This window comes from Balaenoptera physalus (assembly GCF_965194825.1).
Source record: "Balaenoptera physalus genome assembly, chromosome: 10".
Taxonomy (NCBI): domain Eukaryota; kingdom Metazoa; phylum Chordata; class Mammalia; order Artiodactyla; family Balaenopteridae; genus Balaenoptera; species Balaenoptera physalus.
In genome coordinates this window covers 96,181,237-96,199,820 of record NC_138889.1, presented here as the reverse complement: position 1 = coordinate 96,199,820, position 18,584 = coordinate 96,181,237, and the positions used below count along the sequence as shown (strand labels likewise).

At 38.5% G+C, this 18,584-nt stretch overlaps 1 long non-coding RNA gene across 1 annotated transcript in view; it reads left to right on the top strand.

Annotated features, from left to right (window-relative positions):
- The window catches only part of LOC309636911, a 267,301-nt gene extending 254,753 nt beyond the window's left edge, over positions 1-12,548 (top strand). The window contains exon 3 of the long non-coding RNA XR_014250309.1: positions 12,261-12,548. This is a non-coding gene — a long non-coding RNA (uncharacterized lncRNA). The remainder of the gene's footprint in view (positions 1-12,260) is intronic.
- The last annotated feature ends 6,036 nt before the right edge of the window (positions 12,549-18,584 follow it).

The window sequence follows — 18,584 nt, the reverse complement described above, 5'->3', positions numbered from 1 at the left end:
CCCTATGCAGAGACTTTAGCTCCTTGCCTCTGTAAGCCTTGACGTTTAACAAAAAAGCAACTAAAGTCTCTTGTGGAGATCTCTGGATTTCATGATCTAAAGACTTCCGTCTTCTCCCTGGGGATGGATGTTATGTATCTATTTCTTTCTTATTCTTCTGCAGTAGGGAAAATACATCATATATTAATAAATTATCTTGCCACACATTTCATAATTTTGTATTTTATAGTATTTAACTCTTTCAGCTCAGTTGAATAAATATTTGTTGAGATCTACTATGTGAGACAATGATGATGAAGACATTTTCTGCAGTTGAAAAACTCAGTTTGGTGAGGAGCATAGGCCCTCAAATGGCTATTTATTTTATGACTGTGAGTGATGGTCTAAGTGACTACTCCTGAAAATGGGTCTCTCTTTTTCCCTTGATGTTTCTGTTTTTCTCTCTCTCTTTTTTACCACCCTCTCCTTTTTCATGCATAAGCACAGGTGCAAGTTACTAACATCTGTGCTGCCACATAGGGAAGCAGTTCAGCCATTCTTCAGGCTTAGTAATGCCAAGAACCCTGGGTGTTCCTGATACCTTACTTTTTAGTTGATTTCAACTCTTTACTTGCCTCTCTTATAGTAGGAATGGGAGTCACTGGTGTCCACAGACACCTGCTGGGTGCAGAGATTAGCTCCAGATGCTGATACAATGTATAGTCATCCAAGAAGAAATACCCCCTCATTAAGACAAAATTCTGCCAGCAGAGATGCTTACCTGGCTTTTCCTACTGTGTGGTACCTGAATATTGACTGTGATTCTTCCATTGGGTCCACCCAATCCTAACACTATAACATCCCAGGAGCAACTGTAATTGGGCCTTTATGAAAACAACAAAATAATTTGTTTAAAGTGCCAACATTTGGAATGAAAATTCTATCAATATAGGAATGTAAATATATTACAAATAGATGACATTTATTGAACTTATTATACACAGGTACTGTGCTAAGTGTTTTATGTTGAATTAACTCTTTTAATTTTCATCACTCCATAAGGTAAATATTATTATCTTTGATTTTATTTATAAAGAAAGCAAGCTTTGAGTGTTTATGCCCAAGGTCAACAGAACTAACAACTGACAGAGCTAATGCTCTTAACCATGAACTCTTAACCATGAGCTTTTACTGCCTCAGAATATGTGTAAAACCTGTAAATGACATTCAGTACAGTTCTTATTTTAAACTCTTAGTTGCTTTTCACTTCCATAGAAAGTACGCATATTCTTGCCTTTACCTGGTCTGCATCAAAATTACTGGTATATTTTTTAGGGTACTTTTTATAGTTTACAGAAAATTTTAGTTGTTGCACATACATTTGCTCCAGGTTACCTATCAGTATAATCCTTATCGACTGATTTCTATGAAAATTTGTTCTCACTTCTGCTAAATGCCTGCTGCTAATTATTCATCATGGAGTGTATTAGTCTCCTATTGCTGCTATAACAAATTACCACAAACTTAGTCTTAAAATAACACGTTTATTATCTTACAGTTCTGGATGTCAGAAGTCTGAAATGGGTCTCACTAGGCTAAAATCAAGGTGTCAATAGGGCTGTGCTCCTTTTGGAGGCTTTAGAGAAGAATCCCCTTTCTTGCCTTTTTCAGGTTCTAGAGGCTCCCACATTCTTGGCTCATGACCCCTTCTATCTAGAATCAGCAATGACTGGCCAAGTCTTCCTCATGCTGCATCATCCTAGCACTGACTCTTCTGCTTCCTTCTTCCACTGTAAAAGACTCTAGTGATTACATTGGGCCCACCTGGGTAATCCAGGATAATCTCTTTATCTCAAAGTTAGCTGATTAGCAATCTTAATTCCATCTATAAACTTAATTCTCTCTTACACTGTGAAACATTTTCACAGGTTCTGGGGATTAGGACATGAATATCTTTGGGGGCTTATTATTCTGCCTACCACATGGAGGGCGTAGTTTTACCTCCCTTTGTCTGGCGCTTCTACCTGCTATCTCTGCTCTCTGATTCAAATGTCTCTCCCTCTCTTCATTCTCTGCTGTTCTCTGATAATCTGAAAGTGGTTATATAATATTTATTAGGGGGAAGAGATTCTTTTTGATCGGGAGTGATCTGAAATTAAAGCCCACTTTGGGGAGAACTAAGGGCACCCATAACTCTTCCTCTGTAGCCCTAATACATTCTCCCCTTTGCTGGAGCAACTAGGAGTCGCTCTTGTTTCACTGTTACCCATACAGTGTGACATGGGTTAAGTTATTCAGGGTTCTGGGAGGGCTTAACTAGATAGAAGGTAGGGCCTGGGGCTATAGGATTGGATAAGTATTGATAATTGGAAACTCCAACTTTCCATGGATATAGGACCATTCTTGCAAAGGCATTATTTGTAATCATTGATATTCTTAGTTTATGGAGCTTTACATAATCTGGCCTAATTCACTCCTTTTACAGATAAGAAAATCAAATTCCAGAAAGATGAAATGACTCGTGCAAGGTTCTACTTCTAATAAATTACAAGGTTGGAACTGGAATGCAAATCACTGCTTTTCCAGTTCACCACATTTCCTTCCATTAAGTATTGACCCCCTTTATACTGGCTGTAGTGTGTTAGTGACATGTCAAGGGCCACCAGCCTCTAAGCTATAGAAGACTATAGCCAATGATTCCTGTTTCCTGTCCTCTAGTTCAAAAAGATGGATCCTGGGATATGGTATTCTTGGGGATGTGTTCTAGCTCTGGGTGAGGTGTTTCTTGTGTGTTAGGGGAATAATCAGATCTGAGTAACTCTAAAGGCAAGGGAACAAGGTTGCTGCCAGGGGTCTTGAGTAATAACAGCTGCTGTTTTTGAACACTTCCATTATGCCAGGCCAGGTACTTCACAGACCATGTTATTGGCATTTTGTCACTTATTCCTCACAACAGCCCTATCTTTGTCTCCCTGTTACTGAGGTTTGTCAGTATCTTATTATCTGTTTTTTTTCCAGGCACAAAGAGGACTGTACTTTTCAGTCCCACGATGGGAAGGGGTTACAAGCTAGTTCATAAGTCTGACACATGAATAGAAGAGACACGCTTCATTTCCAGGCTGAGGCCGGGTGAAGCCCTGAGCAATCCTTCAGGCTGTCTCATCCTCTCTTTCCCTGTGACAGTGACAGAGGCCCTAGTCTTCCGACTGCCCATATAGGGAGTGGTTGTGGGTGGTGGAGACCCCTGTTGACTGATGTTGGACATGCAGCTTCAGTGGCAAATAAACTTCCGGTGGATGCAGCGCCTGAACCTGTGGGATTGCTAGCTGAACCTAGCCCATGCTAATATAAGTAGGCATTATTATCTCCAATTTTAGCTGATGAGACTTAGGGGTAGACTAGTTAAGTGGATTGCTAGTAATTGACAGAGCAGGGATGCAACAAGTCCCTGCCCACCTGACGTCAGAGCCCATACTATGGATCCACATCACGGCACTTACTGTCTTCTGAAGTAGAAGACAGACAAAGGCTGTCAGCCAGAAGGATAAGGTGCTTTTGAGGAAGGATCTGCACATTTGCACAGCCAAGTCTGGTGTCTTTGGGATCTTTTTCACTCTGAGTCTTCAGAACATCCTGTTTTCCTTTACCTCCTTGTTTCCTTCTTTATTCTGAGCCTGTGCCCTCAAATAACTTTAAACTCTTTAAAAAAAAAATTAAGCACCGTTCTAGCTTTCCCTCCACACTTCGGGGCATTTTGCACATGCCCTTGAATGATTTTCAACTTTAAATAAGTCCTCCATTGCTCTCCCTCTCTGCGGTCCCTGAGAAGTGTGTCTGCTTCCATCCCTTTCATGGAAGAAAACACTTTGTTTTAAACAAACAACAAACAGAAAGGGAGAAGAGTGAGCGAGTATTGGAAAGGCAGGGAACAAAGACAGCTGCTTAGCTGAGACAGGAAGCAGGGTAGACCCGTCAGTTAAGTTGGAGTGGAGAAAAGAGGCAGGGACAACATGTACCTGGCGACTCAGTCATTTCAGACTTGCTTTCCCAGGGGTGCCCACTTGAGCTGCGTTTTCACCCTTTAGGGTGGGGAAGGTGTGGGGAGGAAGGAAGGCACTCTACCTTTGATTTTTCCTCAGAGAATGGCTGTGGTTGAGAAAAGTTAATTGTTGGAAAGCAGGCTTGGCTGTGTTCCTGTGCAGCCAGGCCCTTCTGATTTCAGGATCAGACCCAGCTGCTTTGCATAAGGCTTATGGCTATTAGCCATAAGACAGCAAGAAGTTGCTTCAATGATTTAAATTTTTTTTTTTTTGGTGGGAGAAGGGTTTTGGTCATAAGTGAAACAAGTCACAAAGTGAGAGGAGTGAGAGGTGAAAGATGAACTAGAGGAATTTTTAATCTCCATTCTCCCCTGGAAAGAGGAGTCGTAGAAAGGTTATGAATGCTCAAAAAGCTAACAAACAGCATTGGGAAAAACATTTTGTATGGCCCAGAAAGGCAGAAATAACTTCTGTGAGGGAGAGTTATGGGAGTAGGTTTCTGGGAAAAAATATAAAAAACTGTTTCTAACAGAACTACAGTAAAGGAAGGGTATTACAATGATATTAAGCTTCTTATAAATGCAACGAGTTTCAACAAAAGTGAGGGAACATCATACGAGGGACTCCAACACCTGACAGGCCAAGTGTCCTTAATTGTGCCCTGTAGTAGTTGACCTCCTTCAGAATCAACTAAAGGGCCTCTTAAAAATGTCTATTTCTGGGCTTCACCTCACACTCAGCATTTGAAAATGTCTTCGGGGGCTAGAATCTGAGTCCCCTCAGAAAATCTTTTATAGTTTAAGGACCACTCTTAGATAGTTACGCTAGGATGACGTTCAAAGACACTTTTCAATTCTGGGAATTTGTGGTTTAGGTTCTGAACTGCTTGTGCTGTTGACAAGATATGCATCTTTCAACAAATCATTTAATTCTTCAATTCCCTTATCTATTTGGATGATCTCAGATGCATTTGGAGACTTAAAAATTAATACATATTTCTGGCTTCTCCCCCTGAAAATTCAGATTCAGTAAGTCTAGGGTATTTTGTATGGTCAACCAGATTTGGGAACCAATGAACTAAATTATCTTCAAGGATTTTCTATCATCAAAATTTCATGAGTCTACATTATTTAAAGTTATCAAAAATGTGTTGTGCCCCATATTATCCATGTCTTCTCCAGGTAGGATATTTGAGGAGCTGACTCCCTTTTCTAGAACAAATTTTGATTATTTATTTTTCAAAATCACAGTGAGGTAGACATTAGCCAGGAATATGCTTCCCTCCCACCCCACTTTAGCAAATGTAGAATCAAATTACTATAATACCAAAAGATGTCCAAGTGTTACCTCCATTGTGCCTACCTTCTTCCAGAGATGGTCTTATTTAATTGTATGGGGACTGGACCCCTGAACTCCCATGGCTCCCTGGTAACAGGGTGATGATAGAGGGTCACCTGCTTTTTGTACCATACTCTGTGGACTACACTGAGGGATTGTTATGGAATCAAGAGGTCTTCTGACCCCTTTTAATTTTCTCTCCTAGAGCAGAAACGATGAGCCAAAATACATTCTAATCATGATATGCTCTACCTTATTTAGAATACCATGAGGCAGAAATTTCCCTGCTATTTTGTAGAAACACACAAGTCAGGCATACATGGCTTCTTAACACAGGAAAACTATAAGGGAGGAAATTTTTAGATCACACGTGTTTTTCTAAGTATCACAGATACGTAGCTTATATTTTAGAAAGAGTCCAGAGAACATAGTATATGTTATATAGAAAAAATAACTACAGTTATACAAGACATCTACTCTTGGGAGGAGGAAAAATCATTATCTGGTAATTCCAGGGGTCCCATAAAGGAAAATTTCCCATCCACACTTCTGTCAGAATAGTCTCAGCAAGATCCAAGTAAGTTATTAAATATAAACCTATATGCTGGTGGCTCTATCCTAAACAAAGAGGGAGCAGATGTCCAAAGATAACCCTGTGTCCTGAGCCTCTAATTTAAACTGAGATTCCTTTTTTACGCTGAAAATATTTTTGGAAGGGATTCCCAGGCCTGAAGTTGGGACAGTAAATGGCTTCCAGCTTCAGCTCTAGTGTAGAATGTTTCTTTGTAATGCCTTTGATTATCCAAAATAATCTTTCTTGTTTAGGAATTTGCCTCTTCTAGGAGAAGCAGGTGCTTGTTAACAATTAACATTATATCTGCTACCATAGTGAGTCCTTTGAAATGAGGGTGTTGACATGCTTCCCTTTGTCCCTCCAGTCAACGAAATTCACAGCAATCCTCATTCTTAATGAACACAAAATTCACCTGGGGATAACTGAAAAAAAAGGGAGGGAGCAAGAGAGAGAATTTCTGACACTGCCAGAGATCTGAGTCCGTGGACGTAGTTCTGGTATGTGGCTAAGGAGTCAGCATTTTAACAGCAACTCTATGCACGTTTCACTCCGAGGGACGCAGTTCTCATTCTCTCTTGCCAATGAATATGGCTTGTGGGTTAGAATGGGGCAGCTCTTTTCCTCTGAATTGCCTCCAGACAGTTAAGTCTACACGCTGGTTGCCTTGTTTTGAGAAGCCATGGACATATATCCTACAGATGTTACTGGAGTAAGAAAAATCATTTAATTCTTAAAAGATGAAAATGGAAGTCAAGAGAACGGAGCTGGAGAAGGTTGCTTGAGTTTTAAACAGATTCAGACAAAAAAACTAAACTTCTTACATAGGTATTACTTTGGAGACTCAAAAGTATTAGAGAGTTATTTTAAATAAGGACAAGGAAGGGAAAAACAGGATCAAGCAAAAAGATAAGTGGGATTTGATAACGTGTTATTTATACAGTGATCTTACTTAAATAATAATTAGATGGTATTTGTTCTTTCAGTCGACTTTCATTCCTCCATTTATTCATTAAGTATTCATTGAGAATCCACTATATATATATAGTTCTATGCTAGGCACTGTTAGGAATTTTAAAAGAGCATCATGTATAGTCAGTGCTTTTTTTTAGGAGCTTAGAATGTAGTAGGAGATTCAGGGCAAGTTCGCATGAAAATTTACCTAACAACACAAGACATGATATAAACGATGTCACCAGGCAGTATATGATTACGTGCCAAGTAAGTGGGATAGGTGTATGTCAGGATGTTCCTGTCTCTCTTCTACCTGATGCCTCCTACCAACCAGTTCTGTTGTATTCTGTTCTATCTGCCGTTGGTGTTAGGTCCAACCCCAAAAGACCATCTTTAGAAAATATCTTGTTAGTAGAAGCTGGTTTGAGAATCATGTTTCCTTTTTCTGGCCCTTCAAGCTTGTTCACGTGCCCACTTTGCTTGAAATTTCTGATGCCTGTGCATCAATCCACGTTGGCAACATGCTTGGTGTTTTGTCCCATGGACTTATCTTGAATATTCGTCAGGGATAGTTTTGTTGCTAGAAACCTAATCTGATTTAGGTGTGGATGAATCCAAAATTCAAATTATATCAGCATTCAGTCTCACCCTCTATTTCTGAGACCTGTTTTTTTTTCTTCATTGGATTGAAACATTGGTAAGCTCTTGTCTCAAGGTAGCAAAGAAGGCTCATGGCAACACCAAGCTTACGTTTTTGCATTGTCATCGTTTTAAAAGGGGAGTGCTTGTTTTACTCACACTGCCAGCAAATATCATGAAGGGGAGGTAATAACCAAAGCTCAGCTAACAACTATGGTATCAGTGATTGGTTTTGTTTTCACTTCTGGAGCTGGTGGGTGATAGAAACTCAAAGACCTGGTGGGCAGGTAACAATTATTACATGGTCCCTATACCTAGCCCTTCAGATTATGATAAAAGAGGTATAATAAATATGCTAATAGCTTTTATTGCTGTATACTTTCAGTCTCCTTGAAAACACACATGCCTTTTAATAAATACATGTCTGGCTGCATACCACACTCCCCAAATAAAATTCAACAGTTCTCCAAGATGTAGCAAGAAAGATATAGGAATGATAACTGATATTGTCAAATTAACAGAAGAGAACTCTACTTAAACACCCCACGTTCCCGTGGTTGTTAGGACAAATGTCTGCTTTACTTATTTCTTTTACATTAGAACAAACCACCTTAACTCTATTTTACAATGGAAAACTTGCAGTTGTTGTTTTTTTATTATTATTTACAGCTGACAGTGATTATTTACTGCATGGGAAAGTAAACTGCTGTCAAGAGAATCCTGTAATTATTAGTTTCAAAGATTTATGTGCACATGAATGGGAAGGAAGTAATTATAAGTAAATTTGCAGGTTGTCATCCAAGAAATTTGTTCTAGGGTAAATTATTTATTTTTAAAAATTCCATGGGAAATATATCAAAGCTATATTTTCTCTTGTAATTGAGTTTACCAGCACACATTCCTAGGACTATTCATGGGCTCTGCTCACAATACATGACTTGCAGTATACTATATTATTTGAAACATAGTTCAAGGACCAAAATTGAGATGGTCATTTTAGAGAGAAGAAAACTGTAACAACTTAAGGAGATTGAAAGAGAATCAGTGATCTGGTAGGTCAAGAATAACTGAAAATACTCTTCATTTGTTTCCTTAGCTCCTAATGGGATGTCCTTTAGATATCCTTTGTGATATGGTCACATGAGATATGAGAAAGAACTGTGGTTTTTGGACTTAGGCAGACACAGATTCAAATCCTGCTTCTACCACCAACTGGCCAAGTGACTGTGACAAGATCTAAGTTTTCTTATCCATACAGTAGAATTCAAATAGATACTCCCTGTTATCAATGAGAGCATCAGTTGAGACACAGTGTTCGTAAACTGCTCACTGAAGTACCTGGCAAACATAAATACTCAGTAAGTGTCAGTTCCCTCTGCTTAACTTTTGGAAGCACCAAAGCAAATCTGAGGCATGGACGGAAATTTAGATTTCTGTAGTACGTCATCTAGCTTCTTCTTTGAAATGCTTCCTTTCTTAGACAAGTGCTTCGTGGTCATCAAGGAACACCTCAGGAAAGGGGTGGTATTTCAAAATGATTTTGGCACTACTCTTGTTTGTTCTTGCAAGTGATGAACATAGAAAATCTCAATCACCTCTCTTCTGGAAGGAGGCTGTGCCTGTAGGACCCTAATAAAAAGCAAATTTAATTTTTATGAAAGCAAAAAGATAATTCAATGGAAAAAGTAAAATATTTTCAACACACCTGCTGAAACCACTGGATAGCCATATAGAAAAACAAAATAAAACTTTAAACTCAATTCTTTTCTCACACCGTACACAATAATTAATTTGAGATGAATAATGTACCTAAAGGAAAACATAGTTTACAACATTGAGGTAGACAAAAGTTTCTTAGAACTCAAAAAGCACTAAATAAAAAAGAAAGATAGATAGATGGCGGAGTAGAAGGACGTGCTCTCACTCCCTCTTGCGAGAGCACCAGAATCAAAACTGGCTGCTGGACAATCATTGACAGGAAGACCCTGGACTTCACCAAGGAGGATACCCCACGTCCAAGGACAGAGGAGAAGCCACAGTGAGACGGTAGGAGGGGTGCAATCAGAGTAAAATCAAATCCCATAACTGCTGGGTGGGTGACTCACAGACTGGCGAACACTTATACCACAGAAGTCCACCCACTGGAGTGAAGGTTCTGAGCCCCACGTCAGGCTTCCCAACCTGGGGGTTCGGATACGGGAGGAGGAATTCCTAGAGAATCAGACTTTGAAGCCTAGTGGGAATTGATTGCAGGACTTTGACAGGACTGGGGGAAACAGAGACCCCACTCTTGGAGGGCACACACAAAGTAAAGTGTTCATCGGGACCCAGGGGAAGGAGCAGTGACCCTGGGGGAGACTGAACCAGACCTACCTGCTGGTGTTGGGGGGTCTCCTGCAGAGGCGAGTGGTGGCTCTGTTTCACCGTGGGGATAAGGACACTGGCAGCCGAGGTTCTGGGAAGTTCTCCTTGGCGTGAGCCCTCCCAGAGTCTGCCATTAACCCCACCAAAGAGCACGGGTAGGCTCCAGTGTTGGGCTGCCTCAGGCAAAACAACCAACAGGGAGGGAACCCAGCCCCACCCATCAACAGTCAAGGGGATTAAGGTTTTACTGAGCTCTGACCGCCACAGCAACAGGGAGGGAACCCAGCCCCACCCATCAACAGTTAAGTGGATTAAGGTTTTACTGAGCTCTGACCGCCACAGCAACAGTCAGCTCTACCCACCACCGGAGCCTCCCATCAAGCCTCTTAGATAGCCTCAACCACCAGAGGGCAGACAACAGAAGCAAGAAAAACTACAATCCTGCAGCCTGTGGACCAAAAACCACAGTTACAGAAAGATAGAGAAGATGAAAAGGCAGGGGGCTATGTACCAGATGAAGGAACAAGAAAAAAACCCAGAAAAACAACTAAATGAAGTGGAGATAGGCAACCTTCCAGAGAAAGAATTCAGAATAATGATAGTGAAGATGATCCAGGACCTCGGAATAAGAATGGAGGCAAAGATTGAGAAGATGCAAGAAATGATTAACAAAGACCTAGAAGAATTAAAGAACAAACAAACAGAGATGACCAATACAATAACTGAAATGAAAACTACACTAGAAGGAATCAATAGCAGAATAACTGAGGCAGAAGAACGGATAAGTGACCTGGAAGACAGAATGGTGTAATTCACTGCTGCGGAACAGACTAAAGAAAAAAGAATGAAAAGAAATGAAGACAGCCTAAGAGACCTCTGGGACAACATTAAACGCAACAACATTCGCATTATAGGGGTCCCAGAAGGAGAAGAGAGAGAGAAAGGACCAGAGAAAATATTTGAAGAGATTATAGTCGAAAACTTCCCTAACATGGGAAAGGAAATAGCCACCCAAGTCCAGGAAGCGCAGAGAGTCCCATACAGAATAAACCCAAGGAGAAACACGCCGAGACACATAGTAATCAAAGTGGCAAAAATTAAAGACAAAGAAAAATTATTGAAAGCAGCAAGGGAAAAATGACAAATAACATACAAGGGAACTCCCGTAAGGTTAACAGCTGATTTCTCAGCAGAAACTCTGCAAGCCAGAAGGGAGTGGCATGATATACTTAAAGTGATGAAAGGGAAGAACCTACAACCAAGATTACTCTACCCGGCAAGGATCTCATTTAGATTTGATGGAGAAATCAAAAGCTTTACAGACAAGCAAAAGCTAAGAGAATTCAGCACCACCAAACCAGCTCTACAACAAATGCTAAAGGAACTTCTCTAAGTGGGAAACACAAGAGAAGAAAAGGACCTACAAAAACAAACCCAAAACAATTAAGAAAATGGTCATAGGAACGTACATATCGATAATTACCTTAAACGTGAATGGATTAAACGCCCCAACCAAAAGACATAGACTGGCTGAATGGATACAAAAACAAGACCCATATATATGCTGTCTACAAGAGACCCACTTTAGACCTAGGGACACATACAGACTGCAAGTGAGGGGATGGGAAAAGATATTCCATGCAAATGGAAATCAAAAGAAAGCTGGAGTAGCTATACTCATATCAGATAAAATAGACTTTAAAATAAAGAATGTTACAAGAGACAAGGAAGGACACTACATAATGATCCAGGGATCAATCCAAGAAGAAGATATAACAATTATAAATATATATGCACCCAACATAGGAGCACCTCAATACATAAGGCAACTGCTAACAGCTATAAAAGAGGAAATCGACAGTAACACAATAATAGTGGGGGACTTTAACACTTCACTTACACCAATGGACAGATCATCCAAAATGAAAATAAATAAGGAAACAGAAGCTTTAAATGACACAATAGACCAGATAGATTTAATTGATATATATAGGACATTCCATCCAAAAACAGCAGATTACACATTCTTCTCAAGTGCGCACGGAACATTCTCCAGGATAGATCACATCTTGGGTCACAAATCAAGCCTCAGTAAATTTAAGAAAATTGAAATCATACCAAGCATCTTTTCTGACCACAACGCTATGAGATTAGAAATGAATTACAGGGAAAAAAACGTAAAAAAGACAAACACATGGAGGCTAAAAATACGTTACTAAATAACCAAGAGATCACTGAAGAAATCAAAGAGGAAATAAAAAAATACCTAGAGACAAATGACAATGAATATATGACGACCCAAAACCTATGGGATGCAGCAAAAGCAGTTGTAAGAGGGAAGTTTATAGCTATACAAGCCTACCTAAAGAAACAAGAAAAATCTCAAGTAAACAATCTAACCTTACACCTAAAGAAACTAGAGAAAAAAGAACAAACAAAACCCAAAGTTAGCAGAAGGAAAGAAATCATAAAGATCAGAGCAGAAATAAATGCAAAAGAAACAAAGAAAACGATAGCAAAGATCAATAAAACTAAAAGCTGATTCTTTGAGAAGATAAACAAAATTGATAAGCCATTAGCCAGACTCATCAAGAAAAAGAGGGAGAGGACTCAAATCAATAAAATCAGAAATGAAAAAGGAGAAGTTACAACAGACACTGCAGAAATACAAAACATCCTAAGAGACTACTATAAGCAACTTTATGCCAATAAAATGGACAACCTGGAAGAAATGGACAAATTCTTAGAAAGGTATAACCTTCCAAGACTGAATCAGGAAGAAACAGAAAATATGAACAGACCAATCACAAGTAATGAAATTGAAACTGTGATTAAAAATCTTCCAACAAACAAAAGTCCAGGCCCAGATGGCTTCACAGGTGAATTCTATCAAACATTTAGAGAAGAGCTAACACCCATCCTTCTCAAACTCTTCCAAAAAATTGCAGAGGAAGGAACACTCCCAAACTCATTCTATGAGGCCACCATCACCCTGATACCAAAACCATACAAAGACACTGCAAAAAAAGAAAATTACAGACCAATATCACTGATGAATATAGATGCAAAAATCCTCAACAAAATACTAGCAAACAGAATCCAACAACACATTAAAAGGATCATACACCACGATCAAGTGGGATTTATCCCAGGGATGCAAGGATTCTTCAATATACGCAAATCAATCAATGTGATACACCATATTAACAAATTGAAGAATAAAAACCATATGATCATCTCAATAGATGCAGAAAAAGCTTTTGACAAAATTCAACACCCATTTCTGATAAAAACTCTCCAGAAAGTGGGCATAGAGGGAACCTACCTCAACATAATAAAGGCCATATATGACAAACCCACAGCAAACATCATTCTCAATGGTGAAAAACTGAAAGCATTTCCTCTAAGATCAGGAACGAGACAAGGATGTCCACTCTCACCACTATTATTCAACATAGTTCTGGAAGTCCTAGCCACGGCAATCAGAGAAGAAAAAGAAATGAAAGGAATACAAATTGGAAAAGAGGAAGTAAAACTGTCACTGTTTGCGGATGACATGATACTATACATAGAGAATCCTAAAACTGCCACCAGAAAACTGCTAGAGCTAATTAATGAATATGGTAAAGTTGCAGGATACAAAATTAATGCACAGAAATCTCTTGCATTCCTATACACTAATGATGAAAAATCTGAAAGAGAAATTATGGAAACACTTCCATTTACCATTGCAACAAAAAGAATAAAATACCTAGGAATAAACCTACCTAGGGAGACAAAAGACCTGTATGCAGAAAACTATAAGACACTGATGAAAGAAATTAAAGATGATACCAACAGATGGAGAGATATACCATGTTCTTGGATTGGAAGAATCAACATTGTGAAAATGAGTATACTACCCAAAGCAATCTACAGATTCAATGCAATCCCTATCAAATTACCAATGGCATTTTTTACGGAGCTAGAACAAATCATCTTAAAATTTGTATGGAGACACAAAAGACCCCGAATAGCCAAAGCAGTCTTGAGGCAAAAAAATGGAGCTGGAGGAATCAGGCTCCCTGACTTCAGACTATACTACAAAGCTACAGTAATCAAGACAATATGGTACTGGCACAAAAACAGAAACATAGATCAATGGAACAAGATAGAAAGCCCAGAGATTAACCCACGCACCTATGGTCAACTAATCTATGACAAAGGAGGCAAAGATATACAATGGAGAAAAGACAGTCTCTTCAATAAGTGGTGCTGGGAAAACTGGACAGCTACATGTAAAAGAATGAAATTAGAATACTCCCTAACACCATACACAAAAATAAACTCAAAATGGATTAGAGACCTAAATGTAAGACTGGACACTATAAAACTCTTAGAGGAAAACATAGGAAGAACACTCTTTGACATAAATCACAGCAAGATCTTTTTTGATCCACCTCCTAGAGTAATGGAAATAAAAACAAAAATAAACAAGTGGGACCTAATGAAACTTCAAAGCTTTTGCACAGCAAAGGAAACCATAAACAAGACGAACAGACAACCCTCAGAATGGGAGAAAATATTTGCAAATGAATCAACGGACAAAGGATTAATCTCCAAAATATATAAACAGCTCATTCAGCTCAATATCAAAGAAACAAACACCCCAATCCAAAAATGGGCAGAAGACCTGAATAGACATTTCTCCAAAGAAGACATACAGACGGCCACGAAGCACATGAAAAGATGCTCCACATCACTAATTATTAGAGAAATGCAAATCAAAACTACAATGAGGTATCACCTCACTCCTGTTAGAATGGGCATCATCAGAAAATCTACAAACAACAAATGCTGGAGAGGGTGTGGAGAAAAGGGAACCCTCTTGCACTGTTGGTGGGAATGTAAATTGATACAGCCACTCTGGAGAACAATATGGAGGTTCCTTAAAAAACTAAAAATAGAATTACCATATGACCCAGCAATCCCACTACTGGGCATATACCCAGAGAAAACCATAATTCCAAAAGACACATGCACCCGAATGTTCATTGCAGCACTATTTACAATAGCCAGGTCATGGAAGCAACCTAAATGCCCATCAACAGACGAATGGATAAAGAAGAAGTGGCACATATATACAATGGAATATTACTCAGCCATAAAAAGGAACGAAATTGAGTCATTTGTTGAGACGTGGATGGATCTAGAGACTGTCATACAGAGTGAAGTAAGTCAGAAAGAGAAAAACAAATATCATATATTAATGCATGTATGTGGAACCTAGAAAAATGGTACAGATGAGCCAGTTTGCAGGGCAGAAGTTGAGACACAGATGTAGAGAATGGACATATGGACACCAAGGGGGTAAAACTACGGTGAGGTGGGGATGGTGGTGTGCTGAATTGGGCGATTGGGATTGACATGTATACACTGATGTGTATAAAATTGATGCCTAATAAGAACCTGCAGTATAAAAAAACAAGCAAAACAACTAATACTAAACTTTCATTGGGTTATTTGTATGGAAATATGTTAATATAAATGTTTCAGACATTACATGAAATTTCTAAAAATCTTAAAAAAAAAAAGAAAGATATATGTTTGATCTCATCAAAATAAAAATGTAAAAATCTCTGCTTATCACAAGACACCATTAAAAAATGGCAAGCCACTGTCTGGAGAAAATATTTGCAATGCATGTTTCTGACAAATGGTTTGTATCTAGAAGACAAACAAATGAAAACCAAAAGTCAGTTCCTCAAGAAAAAGTCAAACAACCCAATAAAAGTAGAATGGACATTTCACAGAAGATATACAAATGGTCAAGAAGCAAATATATTCAATATTTTAAGATATCACTTTTTGCCTAGTATAATGGCTAAAACTAAGAAGACAGACAATATGAAATGTTTGTGAAGATATAGAGCAACTGATATTTTTTAAAATTAATTAATGTATTTAAAATTTATTTTTTATTGAGGTAAAATTGGTTTATAACATTATGTGAGTTTCATGTGTACAACATTATACTTTTACTTCCGTATGCACTACAGAGTGCCCACCACCTGGTTTCCATCCATCACCATACTGCTGAAAGGAGCTCTTCTACCAGAAACACAAAGGCAAAAGTACACAAAATTCTAAATAAGGCAATAAGTAGAATCAGAAAATTGCAACTGGATTTTTTTTTTTTTTACATTTCTGGTAGGACTATAAAATAGTATAACCTCTGTGGAAAACAATTTGGCAATTTCTTAAAAAGCTCAACATCCACCTACCCTATTGCATAGCAATTTCATTTCTAAATATTTAATGAAAAGAAATGAAGACATACGCCCACAAAAGGACATGTACAAAATTTTCATAGCAGTGGTTTTTTTCATAATAGGTCAACCTGGAAAGTATCCAAATAGCCGTCAACAAATTGTGGTATATTCCAGTAATGTAATACTAATCAGCAATAAAAAGAAGAACAAACTATTAGTAACGCAGGCAACAAGATGGATAAATATCGAAAATATTATGCTGAGCAAAAGAATCCAGTCAAGGAAAGAATACATACTGTGCATTTACATTTATATAAAGGTCTTTAACAGACAGAAATAAACTGTGATGATAGATGTTAACTGCAGTGATTTCCTAGGGCAGTGATGGATTGCCTGAAAGGAACGTAAAGGAACTTTCCGGGTGATGGAAATGCTCTATGTCCTGATTGGGGTGATGTTTACTCCAGCATATGCATCCGTCAAAACTCATCAAAGTGTTAACTTAATGGGTGCATTTTATTGTTTGTAAATTGTACTTTAAAGGTAGAGAAAATGGAATGCAGAGGAGTATGTGTAATTACACAATTATTCGGGCAATCCCTTAAGAAAATAACATTCAGTTTGTTCAGAATGGTCTGAGATAGTCTTTAGCTCCAAGGGCACAAAGTTCCTATAATCCACACTTCTGTATCCTTGAAGGAGGTACAGAGAGAAGGGTTCATAGCTAGGACCAATCGGGCTCCTGCTCCTGCTCATGGGGTCATGGTGATATTGGGGCTCAAGGCAGGCCACCCCAAAATATGCCACAATAGAATATTGATTATTTTGGATTAAAGTTACTTAAGATGGCCAGTGCAAGAGGGACACTCTGACCCTCCTTTCTGTCTCCCTGAAAGCAGGAAATAAATCTCCCATGGGAAAGGTGCACTCCTACATCTGAAGGTAGAACTCCCTTATCAACAGAGTTAGGGAATTGGGGCAATAAGGCTATGTAAACAAACCTTGTTACTTTAATTTACTACACTAAGCCCAAACTCTGTTTAGATTCTCCACTAATTGAGCACCCCAAACCTAAGTTTCTTTGTCTTGTCAATTCCTCACAAATGTATTATTTCTCTGTCTAAAAAGTATAAAAGCTGCCTGCTTTGGCTACTTCTTATGTCCTATTTCTATGCAGCATCTGTGTGCACAAATTAAAATTTGTTTCTTTTTCTCCTGTTAATCTATCCTGTGTCAATTTCATTATTAGTTCAGCCACAAGGACTCAAGTGGGGTTGAGGGGAAGATTTGCCTCTCCCGGCGGACAGTGATTTCCACCTCCTCCTGCCCCTCCTCCTCCTCCTCCTCCTCTGTTCTCCCATCCCACTTCTCCCTCCCTCGTCTTTCCCCTTTCTCTTTTGCCCCCTCCTGTTCTTCTAACCTTCCTCCCTTTTATATTTTAACAATTTTAGAAAACACGAATATACACATGAAAAGCAGCAGGGGAAAAAACTCACTTATACTTCACCATTTATAATCCAGAAATTTCCATTATTCAGTTAATTTCTCTTCTACTTCAGTTAATTTTTCTCCTATTTAAGATGATGCTGATTGTATAGTTTTGAAGCCTGCTGCTCTCTATTAACTTTTAAGCATATATTTACTAAAACTCGCTCTAAAGATTATTTCATTAATAGTACATTCCTTTATATAGCAAATAGTAACTTAGCTATTCATTTTGTGAATATGGATATTAGATAGTGTCAATTTAAAACATTTTTATAAACAACTCTGTGATGACCATCTTTGCGTATAAATCTTTTGCATTTATTTTAAAATTTTAATCAAAGTTATGCATAAATATATTTTGAAGAATCAGGTAGTTGTACAAGGCATATTAAAAAAAACAAAACAAAACAAAAAAAACACTGTTCTATACCCCTCTCCCTCATCACCACAAGTTTTCTCTCCCTAGAGGCAACCACTTTCTATTATTGTAGCTATTCCTTTTGATATTTACTTCTGTATTTCTAATTAATGTGCTTATTTTGGCACATGTTAATTTTCAAATTTCAGCATGGTCTGTTGAAGTTACACTATGGAAAATGAAATTGAATTATCTTTTATACCACTTCTTACAATGCACCACACATTTACCCATCTGTGCACCATCTTAATAGAGTTGTGAAGGTCCATAATCCATGATATATTACTTTGTCTCTCTTTGAAAAGGTGGTTGTGTCTAAGAGAAGGATTTGAACATCCCTTGTGCTTCTGATGAAATACTATCATCGTAAAATCTTGATACGCCTCAGTCTCATGTTGGCTTTTGACGCAGATGGACATATTTAAAGCTGTTATGTATTGGCAGACAAATTTGCTTTCTATGGTCTTGTATGACCTCAGGTTTTCTAATTGAGTTTCTGCAAAAAAGGCGCTATGGGGGTTTCTCACTGTCTAGGCTTCGTG